Here is a 16,087-nt window from a genome sequence, read left to right on the forward strand (position 1 = left end):
GGGTCCCTGCTGCACGTCTGCGCCTGTGTCTCCATTGTGCCGTATCCTGGACGGGTGTAGCACGATGGTCATCTGTAAAAGAGAGAAACTTAGGTGAAAAGTTGTCGTGCAAAAAGGTAGGTTTGAAGAAACCATGTATAATTCAAGATGAGTAAAAACTGCCACTTGTCTGCGCACGTTGAGCCCCTTGTATTTGTAATAGGGTTGTGGCTTATCAAACCTGTGTGAATTACATATGGCTGCGCCGGACTCGTCTAACCGTGTCCGTGGTCTTGACGACCTATCAAATGCTTTAGCTGGTGAGACGCTTTTTAGTGTGCGGCTGCCAAGGCAGTCGCACTCTCTTCGGCGCGTAGGGATCACTTAATATTTCCATTTACTGTAATGATGCCACGTGGACCGGGCATCTTAAGCGTAAGGGAAGCATAGTGCGGTATTGCATTAAAGCGAGCGAAAGCTTACGTCCAAGTAGTGCTTGATAGCCACTTTGGAACGGAGCAATGTGGAATGTGAAATGTTCGCTACGGAAGTTATCAGGGAAGCCGAATATAACCTCTAGTAGCAGGAAGCCCATGCAATGAGCCCCTGGGCCCGACGTTACTCCTTTAAGGGTAGTATTGCTTAGGCAAATTTTCGTTGGGTCTATCCCCATTTTGCGGATTGTATCCTGGTATATCAGGTTTAAACTGCTGCCACCGTCCATCAGGACTCGTGTAAAGTGGTATCCGTCAATTATTGGGTCTAATACCAGGGCAGCCCACCCTGCACGCCGGATACTTGCTAAGTAATCCCGATGATCAAAGGTGATCGGTTGAAACAACCAGTGGCAGGACTCCGCGGTGATAGGCCTTTGGGCATATTTATCTGGGAGTGCCGCTTTGTTTCTCCCCTTTATCACGTGTAACACGTTTACTGTTTTGACTTCTGGTGGAAATTTCTTTTGTTCCCCAGTGTCTTGCTTGAGAGGCTCATCCTCGTCTTCGCTTGGTGTATCCTCCCCCTTGTGTACGGCGTTGAGCTTGCCGGACTGCTTGAAGACCCAACATTCTCTATGGGTATGATTAGCAGGTTTACCGGGGGTGCTATGGATCTGACATACTTGGTCCAGAATTTTGTTTAGGCTAGATAGTTCGTCTCTGGCACCTTGAGAAGGCGGCTTTTGCTGACTTGGCCGAGAGCTTTTGAATCCGGTGTTTACTGCCATGCTCTTCGTGCTGTCGTCTTTATTCTGGCATTTGTTATTGTTGTTGCGCCGTGATTTCCCGTTTCCATCTCTAACTTCGGATGTACTGGGGTCGCTGGTGCTGCATCTGGCTAGCCAGCTATCCTCACCCGCGCAAAAGCAGTCATGAGGCTTGTTAATGCTGCCATTGTTCTTGGCTTTTCTTGGCCGAGGTGTCTGGCAAGCCATTCATCACGGACGCTATGCTTAAAAGCTGCCAAGGCTTCGGCGTCCGGACAGTCGACTATTTGGTTCTTTATAGTAAGAAACCTGTTCCAAAGCTTTCGGGCTGACTCTCCGGGCTGTTGAGTTATATGACTCAAATCGTCCGTGTCCGGAGGTCAGACATAAGTCCCTTGAAAATTTGCCCAAAAAGCGTCTTCGAGCTCTTCCCAGCTTCCAATGGAGCTTTCGGGGAGGCTTTTAAGCCAGTGCCAAGCTGGCCCTTTGAGCTTGAGGGGTAAATTGTTAATGGCGTGGAGATCATCTCCTCGAGCCATATGGATATGGAGGATATAGTCCTCAATCCAGACCCCAGGGTCTGTTGTTCCGCCGTATGCTCTATGTTTACGGGTTTGAATCCCTCTAGAAATTCATGGTCCAGTACCTCGTCGGTGAAACATAGGGGGTGTGCGGCACCCCTGTATCTGGGTGTACCGTAGTGTTCGGATGTTTGTTGTGTTGCATCATATGCTGGAGAGCGCCTGCGTGGTCCATAGATGGATCTGGTTGCGTCGTCCTTTTGATGCGAGCCCTCACGTGGATTGCGTATTGGCTTATGTGCGGCATTGCTTGCCACTCTATGTTGGCCGTGAGGTCGTCTATCCGGCCAGGTGGCCTTTTTAATTTTTGGTTGCGGGGGATCTAAGGCCTCCTCATTGAATTCGGGTAGCAACTTCCGCTTCGGGTAGCTCTTGGTGGGGCGATTACCGTCGTATTTCGCTGCTGCGTTGAGTACTTTGCTCCATCTGATTCTGAGTGTGTCTTGTGCAGCCTTGAGTCTTTGCTTTTGCTTTTTTAGACTCCTTGCGGTGGCAACAAGCCTTTGACGGGTATTCTGTTGCTCCGGGTGTCTGTCCGGTGTGAAGTGGTCCGGACTATTTTCTTTGATGGAGTCAGGTTGTTCGGCTTGATCCTCCGTGTTGCCGTGGTCCGGCAATGGTTCCCCCTGCTCCAACGCTTGGTCTATATGATCGTTGTTTCTACCGAGGCAGGATTTGGGGCGGCGCTTACACCGCCGCTTTGACTGCTTCTCGAGGGGACAACCCTTCGTTGCGTCCTTCCGTTCCTCGTCGTCGTTTTCTCTTGGTGTGTTCACCATGTATACGTCATGTGGTGAAGTGGCTGTCCAGTGCCTTGTGGGCAGTGGTTCCTCTTCGTCTCCTGCATCGTCGTCCAAACCATCGATGTCTTCGGAGTTGAAGTCGAGCATGTCGGTTAAGTCATCGACAGTGGCTACTAAGTGGGTGGTGGGTGGGCCGCGAATTTCTTCGTCGTCCGCATCCTAGTCCTGCCGGACATAGTTCGGCCAGGATCCTCCTGACAAGGAGAGAGACCTTAATGAGTTCAGTATGTCGCCCAAGGGCGAGTGCTGAAAAATATCCGCGGAGGTAAACTCCATGATCGGTGCCCAACCGGATTCGATAGGAGCGGGCGCAGGCGGCTCGGAGTCCATGGCTGGGTAAGGATCTGGCAGTTTAACAACACGGCTCTCGTGCAAGGTAAGGTCAATGTTCGGCTCGATCGCCGCTAAGGGTAAGGCTTCCGCGGCGGGGTCCATCCACCCGTCCGCGGAAGGCGCAACTGGCTCCAAATTGAGGGTCGGAGCGGCTGCCTGTGCGATCTCTTGAACACTATCCGATGGTAGAGCTAAATCGTACTCATCGTGACCGCGTGGCGCGCAAGGCAGAGGCTCGAATCCGTCGAAGATCATGTCTCCATGGATATCGGCCGTGTAGTTTAAGCTTCCAAACCTGACCTGATGGCCAGGGGCGTAACTTTCAATTTGCTCCAGATGGCCAAGCGAATTGGCCCGCAGTGCAAAGCCGCCGAACACGAAGATCTGTCCGGGGAGAAAAGTCTCACCCTAGACTGCATCGCCATCGATGATAATAGGAGCCATCAAGCCTAACGGCGACGACACAGAGGAACTCAATGAAAGCACAAATGTCGGTGTCAAAACCGGCAGATCTCGGGTAGGGGGTCCCGAACTGTGCGTCTAAGGCAGATGGTAACAGGAGGCAGGGGACAAAACGTTTTACCCAGGTTCGGGCCCTCTTGATGGAGGTAAAACCCTACGTCCTGCTTGATTAATATCGATGATATGGGTAGTACAAGAGTAGATCTACCACGAGATCGGAGAGGCTAAACCCTAGAAGCTAGCCTATGGTATGATTGTATGTTGTTGTCCTATGGACTAAAACCCTCCGGTTTATATAGACACCGGAGAGGGTTAGGGTTACACAAGGTCGGTTACAAAGGAGGAGATATCCATATCCGTATTGCCTAGCTTGCCTTCCACGCCAAGTAGAGTCCCATCCGGACATGAGACGAAGCCTTCAATCTTGTATCTTCATAGTCCAACAGTCCGGCCAATGGAGATAGTCCGGCTGTCTGGAGACCCCCTAATCCAGGACTCCCACACACGTGTCAGCTCCGCGTTGGCACAGGTGTCACTCATCCAATGGGCGAGGTGCGCCTACGATATGTTGACACGTGGACAGGCCCAAAAGTGGCCCATAAAGATTAAATGGGCCGGCCCAATTAAAGGCCCACAAGATTTTGCAGACCATAATGGGCCTGCCCAGCTAAAGGCCCACGAGATTTTGCCGACTATAATGGGCCGACCTAGCTAAAGGCCCACAAGATTTTGAGGACACCAGTGGGCCGACCTGTTAACAGGCCGCCATGTTTTGGGCCAAATGTCGGCCATATTTGATCCAGTCCATTAACAGTCAGCCAAGTTCCGGGCCTAATAAAGGCCCATATGAGATCCGGCCCGTTAAAAGCCTACCACGTTCTGGGCCAAATTACGGCCCAAATCAGATCTGACACTTTAAGAGGCTTCGGGCTAAATTATGGCCCATATCAAATTCGGCCCATCAACTGGACACTATGCTTTTGGGTCGGGGTCTATTTCGGCCTGCTGTCGGCCCGTGAGCTGTTCGGCACGTTTCAGACCCAACCTACTTTTCAGCCTACTAAAAGCCCATTGACTTTTCTTGAGAAAATAGGGACGACGGTTTATTCGGCCTACTAAAGGCCCGAATCTACTAGTGGGCCAGTTTACATTTAGGCTTGTTAACAGACCAAGATGACTAGGCCCATGATGCGGATCATACATAGTGATTTGCATGACAGCCCGATTATGTACCGTAATTGTATGGTTTGGCCGGTTTACTGCGAAGACAGGATATATATACAGTAAAATAACTGCAACATCGTGAATAAGAAAAAACCTAGATTATACAATAAAGAAATTACAGCATATTACATCCACTGGGCATCAAAGTTCGCCACTATGATAATAAAGCACAAGCAGATAGCAGATTACATACATTGGGCATCAAAGATCACCACCAATGCAAATAAACACGCCGACAAAATAATATACAAAACCGACAACACTTCAATAGAGTTCAAGAAAGGTTAGCCCTGCTCGGGAGCTGTAGCGCAAGTAGCTAAGCAAGCTGATGAGACTACGCTTGTTTGACACTTATATCCTCCTCACTCTAAAAGATAAACAAGCAAACAGATGACATGTTTTGCACATATAAGTATCAGTGCTGACAATTCATCACATTTCTCTCTGACAAATAATGTGACACAATTTAAAATAGCATTAACACAATATGGTATTGTTCAGGTTGAGACATGGCAGGAAATGACATTGTGAAGGAGTTGGCAGCTTCACGACACCACTGCATTACATATCAAGAACTCATAAGTATCAATGGTTAGTGCGCTGTCAATTTATCCCATTTCAAATTGGCAAATAAAGAGACAGTTTAAATAATAGTAAAATGATATGACATTGTTCATAGTTGACATTGCAGAATATGACATTGTGCTGTAGTGGGTAGGTTCACCACACCACTAGATTATGGATCAAGAACAGAAGCATACATGCAGTACAGAAGAAGATCACTTGCTCTGTATAGTTTAATTTACATGGTATGAAGAAGGAACTTGGTTGTACAACTGAAAACTTAAATTGAGAAAGACAAACTTTTGTCTACGAACTACATAATAAACTTTAAACATGCAATTTGATGCAAACACCAAAAATAAATTGCTGTTGCAGTCATGCCTAACCAAATATACACAACAAAGTTTGAAGGCTTGAGAAGGACAAACTTACATTATTAGTGAAGACAAGCTCTATAAAGCGCTTGTCCATGCTGATGGGGGGGGGCACACTGGTGCGCATCGGTCCTAAACAAACGGTTTTAACCCCTTTCCGCGATGGCATTTGGAACCGTCACCAAGTGAGTGTGGGCGATAGGGGGGGTCCTTCCCACATGACCCAGAAACCGTCAGGGATAGGGCCCCTACAGTACTCCTACTCGTTTCTGCTCGCATTGCCATCGTAGTCGATATTCTGGGGTGCTACACTTACGATGCGAGGCCCATCACAAACGGTTCACTGTTATAGAACGTGTATGATGCGCGGCCCATCACAAACGGTTCACCGTTAAGAATACTCGCTAATTGTCGTATGAGTGTCGGACAGGATTATGAAACATCGGACCGTCATAACATTGTCATACACAACAACTATCGCACACACTATCTTGTGGTGCAATGTTTGTGATGCATACTTCATCAGAAACAGTTCATGGTTGTGAATCGTGTATGATAAGGCAACTAACACAAACGTTTAGTTTGCCCGCACCATTTGTGATATTGTCTCACATCGCACACGGTTTGCAAACGGCAACTGTGTGCATGCTTGCACACGTTTCCTCTATGTGAACCGTCTCGGATTATGGTGCATATCGCAAACGTTTGTGTTTTACCAACCGTGTGTGCTGTAACAACCTGGAGAGTGTAATTTCACCCTGATTTAATTGATGCTTTTCCAAATTGTACCAGATTTGAATTTGAATGTATGCTACAGCTTTATTCATATCCATCAGGTTCAAACAACCAATGCATTATTCGATTCATAGGTACATATGTTCAAGAATTACACAAGAACCAAATAAAGAATGATGAACCACAGTTGTATACTTGTACTTTTAAAGACGGTAAAGAAAGAGGCGAAATATATTCTGGTTGCTGAACAAGGTGAAGCGGAATGCCCATATTATGCCCTCCTCCATGCAGAAGGCACGCACGACTCTAGTCCAACCCCTTGTGATGACCGACCGCCCATCCTTCACGGTCTTCATGAAAACATCTAGATAATCATCGTGTTCTGGTAGAAATACTTTAACCTTTGCATGCCCACCAATCATATAGTTTGCGAGGTAATCTTGAGTAAACTGCTTTGGAAACCACTACAAAGGAAAAATATTCAGACATTGTCATCTAACACAACTCATTATGGGCAGTAAAAAGAAGGTTGCAGAGTTCTTACTTACCATCCTGCAGTTCGCTGTTGTCTTGGATAAAGTGTAAACAAATAGTTTAATTGCCATCTTTGGACACATTTTACTAACAATCTTTATCAGCTTCCTCACTTGATGCTGGTTCATCGATATCTCATTGCCCCATACGCAGAAAGGGTCGAAGCGTGGATCTTTACCAATGACATATGTACCTAAAAGCACCAAGTTAATATTAGAAGCTAAACAGCAATTGCACAATGATGTAGCACAACACTCTTTTATAATATATCTATATACATCTGTATGTGGTAGTCCATTTGAAATCTCTAAAAAGACAAATATTTAGGAACGGAGGGAGTATCTTATAACATCCAATATACTCACATATTAGATGAATTAACATCTTATATTATGGGCCAGAAGGAGTTTAGTGCATTCTTACAAATTATCGGCTGATTAACTGCTACTATATCTAGGGTTTACAGTTAGTTTGAGCTAGTTTGGGCTCAAATAGCCCTAAAGTATATCTAAACATGAGGGCTAGTTCGAGCTAGTTGCATCTATAACCCACCCAGAAAAACTATCCAACCCAAGAGGTGCTAATTGGAGCTAGTTCTCCTAGTGCATTTATTGTCAATATAACCCTGCCATCCAAACAACTCTTTGGATGGGGTTAGTTCAGGGTTAGTAATGAGATAGAAACTAACTCTAACCTCTTGCTAAGTTGAGTATCCAAACAGGGTTGTGTTGTTGTTGTTTTTGTTGCTTCTCTTCTGCGTATATCTAAACATCATTAGAACATTAATGTAACACTCTTCCTTGTTGCTATGTAGCCTAGGATTGCATATTTAGACATTAAGTATAGTGCATGTTGCTACGTAGCCTCAGATATATTACATGTTGCCCTAGTTAACCTAATGATAAATGGGTTGCAGATATATTCAGTTAAAAGTCTGATTCACCAATTAGTCAGTTATCAGCCGCCGGCCTATATGGTACCAGCTACCGATATCCTGAACAGTGAGCAAATATAAGCCATGGGATGAAACTAACCTCGATGGAAAACACCAGTTGTTCCCAAAATTGTCCTGTGTAGGTACATCGACAAGCATGTTAAGCATAAAAGTTCATACTTGCACATATAGAACACCAGGTTGTGAATAAATGGAATGAACAAGGCATACTACGAACAACCAAAGATAGCATTTGAAACTGGACATATGCTAACTACAAACAACCGAACAATCCAAAAACTTTAAAAGAGGCATATGCTAGCTATGACAGGCTTAACGGCAAGCAAATATATGCATTCCTATCGGTGTGTTTAAAACTGGATTGATGAAATGCACTACACATTAAATAATTGCACATATATAGCATTACATTGTGAACAACTGAAATAAACAAGGCATACTGCAAACAACCAGATATAGCAATTAAAACTGGACATATTCTCACTACACTACAAAAGGGACCCGACAAAACAAATCATGGGTTTCCTCCTGTGAAGAGGCATGACAAAACAAATCATGGGTTTCCTCATTTGTCACAGATGGGCTCGTTCCCGTGGGAAGAGCATGGACCCTGGATACGCTCCATGTTGTCGCAGATGGGCTCATTCCCCTTGGAAGAGCACGGCTGTAGGGTGCCCTCCCTCATGTCGCGGACGGGCGCTTTCCCCTTGGAAGAGCAAATGGGCTCTTTCCCCTTGGAAGATACGGAGAGGGTGCCCTCCTCGTGGTCGCCGTCGATGAGGTCTGACTTGGAAGTTGTGGATCCCAAGCCAGCATCGCAGAACGTGTCCTTCAGAAATGACAAAAGGGGCTCAATGGTGATGTAGAATGGCAAATTGTTGACAGCGAGCAAGAGGAGATCAACGGCGGGGCCATGGATGATATCGACGGGGTTGAACCCGAGGGGTTGGGGGTGGGCCACTTAACCTGTGATATAGCCTGCCTCAGGCCATCGCTGTTGATGACCTCGATGTCGTAGCTGGTGGATGAGACATGCCCGCATACTCTAGCCTGCTGCTTGAGTGCCTGCCACCAGTAATGGTCGTCTGCTTCCTCGGCGATGTCGGGCGAAGAGACCGCTATACACCTCCTTTGGGCCAGTCGCTCCTCGAGCTCCAGAGGAAGCGTAGTCGGGCTTAGGCTGCGATGCTCTAGAGTGGGGAATGGGGATGGGGATCTTTGGGAAAGGGGGCGTTTGGCAGGCGTCATCTAAGAAACTCAGGGCGGCCTAGGTATGGAGATCGGTGGGTAAGCTGCACGGGCAAACTGGCAGATGTTGACAATGGAGGCCTTGCAGTGGCGGCGGCGGGGACCTTGCTAGGGTTTCGAGAGAGGGAGGGTGTGTGTGTGTGTGTGCATGCCTGAGGAGGTTTTGGTGTGTGTGTGTGTATGGAGGGGCGGGGGGCGGGGTGTTTGAGGAAATGATACGGGTACTGAAAATTTTACTACGCGGGAGTCAAACGTGGGATTGAAACGCCGGGCTATTGAAAATTTTGATGATAGTGCATCGCACACGGTCCGGAGATAACAACCGTGTGTTATGAAGCAGAAAAACCCTTGAGACGGGTAGATATTTTTTATGGATGCAGGCGAGATTGGGAACAAGAAACATCGCACACGGTCCGGAGATGACAACTGTGTGTTCTGAAATAGAAAAACCCTCGAGGCGGGCAGATATTTTTGAGACGGGGAACCTCGTGGAGCCCAATTTACTGTCCGGATGTGTGCGTGATAGGTGCACCAGCGTCGCACACGGGTAGGTTGAGTGAACCGTGTCTGTTGCGTCATTCGACTTATCTAATGTTCATTAATTTGGCAAAAAATGATGCGGGAGAGGGTCAGAACACGGAAACCCTTGCATGTGGACCAAATTTATGTATCAAAAGGGTGGTTTGATTTTCAAATACCAAATGCAACTTCGATGTGGCACCTCTCTCGCAAAGCACACTGTATTGCTTGCCCCCACCCCCTCGTGTTGGCACGAAGGGAATCCTAAGCTATGAATGCATGCCCCTCCCCCCAACTGAGGTTCACCCTAGCAAAGTGCGAAGTAGCTAGCAGCCCCCCTCCTCCCTCGTGTCGGCATGAAGGGAATCCTAAGCTATGAATGCACCCCCCAACCGAGGGTCATTCACCTAGCAAAGTGCGAAGAAGCTAGCAGCCCCCCTCCCCCTCCCTCATTTCGGCACGAAGGGAATCCTAAACTATGAATGCATGCCCCCAACCGAGGTTCACCGTGGCAAAATGCGAAGTAGCTAGAAGCCCCCTCCCTCGTGTCGACACGAAGGGAATCCTTAGCTATGAATGCATGCCCCCCAACCGAGGTTCACCCTAGCAAAGTGCGAAGTAGCTAGCAGCCCCCCTCCCTCGTGTCGGCACGAAGGGAATCCTAAGCTATGAATGCATGCCCCCCAACCGAGGTTCACCTAGCAAAAGCGAAGTAGCTAGTAGCCCCCCTCATGTTGGAACGAAGGGATTCCTAAACTATGAATGCATGCCCCCCCAACCGAGGTTCACCCTAGCAAAGTGTGAAGTAGCTAGCAGCCACCCCTCCCTCGTGCCGGCACAAAGGGAATCCTAATCTATGAATGCATGCCCCCCCCCCCCCGACCGAGGTTCACCTAGCAAAATCCGAAGTAGCTAGCAGCCCCCCTCTTGTGTCGGCACGAAGGGAATCCTAAGCTATGAATGCATGCCCTCTCCCCCCAATCGAGGTTTGCCTAGCAAAGGGCAAAGTAGCTAGAAGCGCCCACCCCCCTCGTGTCGCCACGAAGGGAATCCTATGCTATGAATGCATGCCCCCCAACCAAGGTTCACCTAGCAAAGTGCGAAGTAGCACCCCCCCCCACACCCACACGCACTTTCAATCAGCGGGCCAGAGAGGCATATATCTCACCAAGATGGATCGTATAACAGACCAAGAATAATCCACCTTGGTCGTACAACCTCTCTCTTTTTGTTGGTCGAAGTGATGGCCGTCCATGCGACCCCGGAGATGGGCTAGCTTGCCAATAATCACGCAAGTAGCTAGTCCCCGAAGACAACCACTGCATGCGTGTGGCCCAAACATATGTATGGAGAGGTGTGTTTTTGAGTTATAATGGAACAACTTTGATGTGGCACCGTGATTTCGAACTAGAAATCCCCAGACTGAGTGAGGGTTAGGTTGATGATGCATATGTATGTTACACCACACTTCATGCCAACAACGGGGATTCACGCATGCGTGCATAGTATATGCGCTCAAACTTAATTAGGTCTGAATCTCACCATGACCTATACTATGATAACACGAACCAAATGAAGAATGCACCATGGTAACCTATCTTGTTGTTGGTCAGGTGATCATGGATGCCCATGCGGGCCCACGAATATATAGGCTTGTCGCCGATAACCACGCGAGGGAGTGTGCCGTTCGAAGGCCACCACTACATGAATATGTATGGAGGTGATGCATGCATGCATGTTTGAATACACAACATTGATGTGGCGCGTGTGTCAAAAATTGTACACTAGCTCCCCACACAGAGCGAGATCGGTTCATGATGTGTCGATGGGAGGGATTCATGCGTACACATGCATGTGTGTGTGTGTGCTTAAGCTGTATCATGCATGTCATCCCAGAGCAAAAATAATAATCCCCTCCTAAGTCATATTAACCTCTCTTGTTGTCAGGCAAAAAGTAGTGATGGACCAAGCGGGCCCACAAATGGAAAGCATCGATATCATTGATAACCGCTTAAGTGGGTGCAAGAGGACAACCACCACCGCTTTGCATGTGGGCCAAACATATATATGTTGAATACCCAAAATGCAGAACTTTGATGTGCCACATGCCTCAAAAACCGTAAACCATGCACCCACACAAAGCGAGGTTCATATCAAGCGTACTACATATGATGGCCCCCTTCCCCCCTCTTCACCGCATACTATATGCTCCTGCCGTAACATATCTAACCCAAAATAATCCTCATCGATGGTGAAATTAGTTAACCTCTCCCGATGTATGTCAAAGTGATGCATGCATGCATCGACGATGGCCTCGTGGGCCCATAGATGGAAGCGTCACACATGAGTGTCCTAGCTAGGATATGCATGTGGCCCAAAAAGGTGTTGTGTGATGTTTGAATAACCAATTTCACAATTTTAATGTGGCACGTGCCTCAGAAACCAAAAAGTCCCGACATTGAGTGAGGTGTACTTGTTCACGGACACGCACATATAGTATATATGCTAGTCCCCTCCTACCTCTTCGACGCGTACTATATACCACCATAACACAGACAAAAAAGATTCTACCTTGTTGGTCAAATTAACCTCACTGTCGGCTGTTCGTCAAAGTGATGGACTACGACCTCGCGGGCCCACAGAAAGCGTCACACGCGAGTATCGAGTGTCGTGTAGGATAAATCGACTGCATGTGGCCAAAATATTTATGTATGACAGGGTTGTGTAATGTTTTAAATAACGATTTCACGACTCTGATGTGGCACCGGCCTGCCTAACAAAACGGCCAACCCACACGGTGGCTCACAACTCGTAGTGTACTATGAGCCACCCGCCACCCCCAGACGCACACACCGACACACACACCGCGAATGTACCATAACTACGATGCATGTTTAATTAATTATCCCGCGGTGAACATACATGTTACCAAATGGGGGACATTTTAATTTCATAAAAATCACAGAGATCATTAATACGTTTTAGTACACTGATTGATTGATTTTCTACGGGTATAATGTGCAAAAATCAAATTTGAGCTACATGCACACGTGACAGTGCACCTAAATGGATTGCAAAAACACATGTGTCTCACTGGGTGCATGTTTACTCCCCGTGCAACAAATTTCTAACATTGAGAATCTTGATTTTTAAATTCTAGTACATCCAAAACTTATCTAAAGTTCATGAAACTTATCGTGTTGTCATATGGACACCAATACAAAGTGGCATTGTACTTTTTTGTCAAATTTGAGACCCGTTTTGATGTAATCTTTATCTAATTACAGACGGGAGATTATTAATAATTGGGAACCAATATCCCAAACGGATTATTTATTCGAACCATGAGCGTTAGACTACCAATGGATACGTGCCATGCTTCCGTTAAGCTATAAAGCAGCAACATTAATCATCCAAATAGAAAAACAACATACGTTCCGCCGCGCGACCTATGTGGCGTGCGAGCAGGCGTGAGTTGACGGGACGCGTCTGCCGCGTAGGCAGACGGGGAGGCATGTGTGCAGGTGTGTGAATTGACGGAGGCATGCTCGCTGCGCAGTGTCATCGTGAGGCATGCGAGTAGCTGTGTGAAACTTTGGTAGGCATGCCAGCAGTATGGTGCGCAGGCTCATCAGGAGGCGAGCCATCGGTTTGACCGCCACCTGCCTCTCTCCCACAACTCCCACTACTCCATATTAATGGTGTGCCCGAGCGATCGCACCCCCATCCTCGCTACACACACAATCCTCTCTATCCGCTTGCATCCTTGACGCCGCTCTCAGTCCTCAAAGTCGTCAGTGTATGAGGATGCCACCGAAGCGCCTCATCCGAGGGAGTGGCGACGCCAGGGCTGCTAAAGCACCGGAGCACGGCGTGGAGATGGAGACAGAGGTTGCCGTCACCGCCGACGAGTTATCGCTGCACCCTGATGGCGTCGACGGCGTCGAGCTTCCATAGCCGTAGGCAGAGTTCCACACCGAGTTCGATGACCACTCCGGCGACGACTCCGACGACGACAGATAGCTGGTTAGTCATCTATACCCATTTATGTTTCAAATAGACCATAGGGTTTCTCTGGTTACTCCTGCCTCCCCCTTTTTGGAATAGAAATCCTATGGTTATGTTCCCCCAATCCATGAAATCTGAGTAAGTTTCGTTAGACCCGTGTAGTGTATTGATTGTTTGAATGGTACATGTGATAAGTGATTAGTTGTTTCATCTGTGCAAATGATTTCTGCTAGTAATCCGACTAGGGTTAGTGTTCGTGCTAATAATTCCTAGCCAGGGCTTGACAATTGATTTTCAATGACCTACGTATGTTTGTGCCACTATTCTCTTTAAGATTGGTCTGTAAATAGACGACTGCGCTTAAAAATCAAACCATAATCTCTGGATATGTATAAATAAATAGCCATAAATTCCTAGTTCTACTTCATAGCATTTAATCATTGATTTGATGCCAAATTTGTTTTACTATTTGTATAGGTGTTGTCCAGAGGAGGTACAATAGGCAAATCCTGAGGGAGCTTTATGCGGGAATGCATACCAGCCATATTAGGACCTGGAACGGCGGCTATGGATGCCCATTTTGCAACCAGAAGCTTCATGACGCGTATCTAAGTGTTCTGGCGCATGCAAGAGGATGGGCCATTGGCTCCTTCAAGCAGAAGTATTCCCGCAGGATGGCGCATGACGCGTACGCCAAGTACCTAGAGAAGCTTCGGGATCGTGTTGGCCTATGAGATGAGATGTGGGATGGATGGAACTATATATGTACGCTTGAGTATGTTTAATACTGTTGAACTATGTACTACTTATGGTTGAACTATGCTTATCTACGTGTACGCTTATTATCTATGTCTGAGTATGTTAAATATTTCGCCAAATTTTGGTAAAAATTACAACGGGGGACCAATAAACCAGGACGGAGGTAGTACGTCAATCACACACGGTTCCCAAAATTGGAACCGCGTGTAATGACTTTCATTTTGCCTGCTGCGTCAATCACACACGGTTCGCTCTAGCAAACCGTCGCCCCCAAAATTCTTTGTGGGACAGAAAACCCTCACCACCCAATTCAAAAAAGAAAAAAGAAAACCCTCACCATCCCCACGTCACAAAAACCCTCACCCCGCCTACCACCCCCTCGTCCCCTCTGGTACGTTCCCCATCCACACATGCACAAGCTCCTCCGCGTCTATGCCATGGCACCGCCTATCATGGCGGTAAACACTTAGCTCAACGCCTGCTGCCGCCGCCAGGCTGCCGGCAAAGCCCACCGCATTTCGCCACTTCCGCTTGCCGCCGCCTATCGCCATCGACTTTCTTGACGCTGCTCGAGGTCGACCAAGCTCCGCCCGGTTGGGGAATCTACCATACTGAGGGTTCTTTCTCATGGACGACAAGGTAACTAGTTTAATGAGATATTATCTCATCTCTTATCCCAGTTTATCTACCTCATTTAATGACCCGGTCATGGTCATGAGATATATGCTAACTTCCCCGACAAAATCATCCGTCCAGACTTTGTTCGAAGTAAGTTTTCTTTTCAACTATCTGCATATGTCGAGTTACCCCGTAATGTCAAATGAATTGTGCAGTATTTAAGCAACCAATTGTTATTCCCTTTTCTTACTATATTCCTACCTAATAACTTCTAGTTACTAATACACTTTTCTACTGCCCTGTTTTAACTAAATATTCCTTGTACTCCCATTTCTACTAGAAAGCGCCGCTGACAAGGAGACTCCGGAGGTGGAGAACGGGGCTGCCAACAAGCGGAGGCGGGGCGATGTAACACCCACGATGCGGCTATATCTCCCACGGGTCGGAGCACGACTTAGAGGCATAACCGCATAGTGGGCATGTCGCAAGAGGGGTAATCCTTACACATCACATGTACTGAATACGAAAGGGATAAAGAGTTGGCTTACAATCGCCACTTCACACAATACATAAATATAGCATTACATCATCCAGAATACAATCAAGGTCCGACTACGGAACCAAATAAAGAAAGACAACCCCAAATGCTAGATCCCCGATCGGCCCAACTGGGCTCCTCTACTGATCGATTGGCAACGAAACAACACAACAAACAAGAACTTCATCGATCTCCCACCTGAGCTAGGTTGTGTCACCTGCACTGGTATCATCGGCACCTGCACCTGTTTGGAAGTATCTGTGAGCCACGAGGACTCAACAATCTCACACCAGCGAGATCAAGACTATTAAAGCTTATGGTTAGGAAAGGGTAGTGAGGTGGAGCTGCAGTAAGCACTAAGCATATATGGTGGCTAACTTACGCAAAAGAGAGCGAGAAGAGAAGCAAATCATGGTCGATAAGCTATAATGATCAAGAAGTCCTGTAACTACTTATGTTCAAGCATAACACGAGACCGTGTTCTCTTCCCGGACTCCGCCAAAAAGAGACCATCACAGCTACACATGCGGTTGATTCATTTTAATTAAGTTAAGCATCAAGTTTTCTACAACCGGATATTAACAAATTCCCATATACCCATAACCGCGGGCATAACTTTCGAAAGTTAAAAACCCTGTAGGGGTATCCC

This window comes from Triticum urartu, chromosome 1A (assembly GCF_056163025.1).
Source record: "Triticum urartu cultivar PI428250 chromosome 1A, HENAU_Tu73, whole genome shotgun sequence".
Classification (NCBI taxonomy): domain Eukaryota; kingdom Viridiplantae; phylum Streptophyta; class Magnoliopsida; order Poales; family Poaceae; genus Triticum; species Triticum urartu.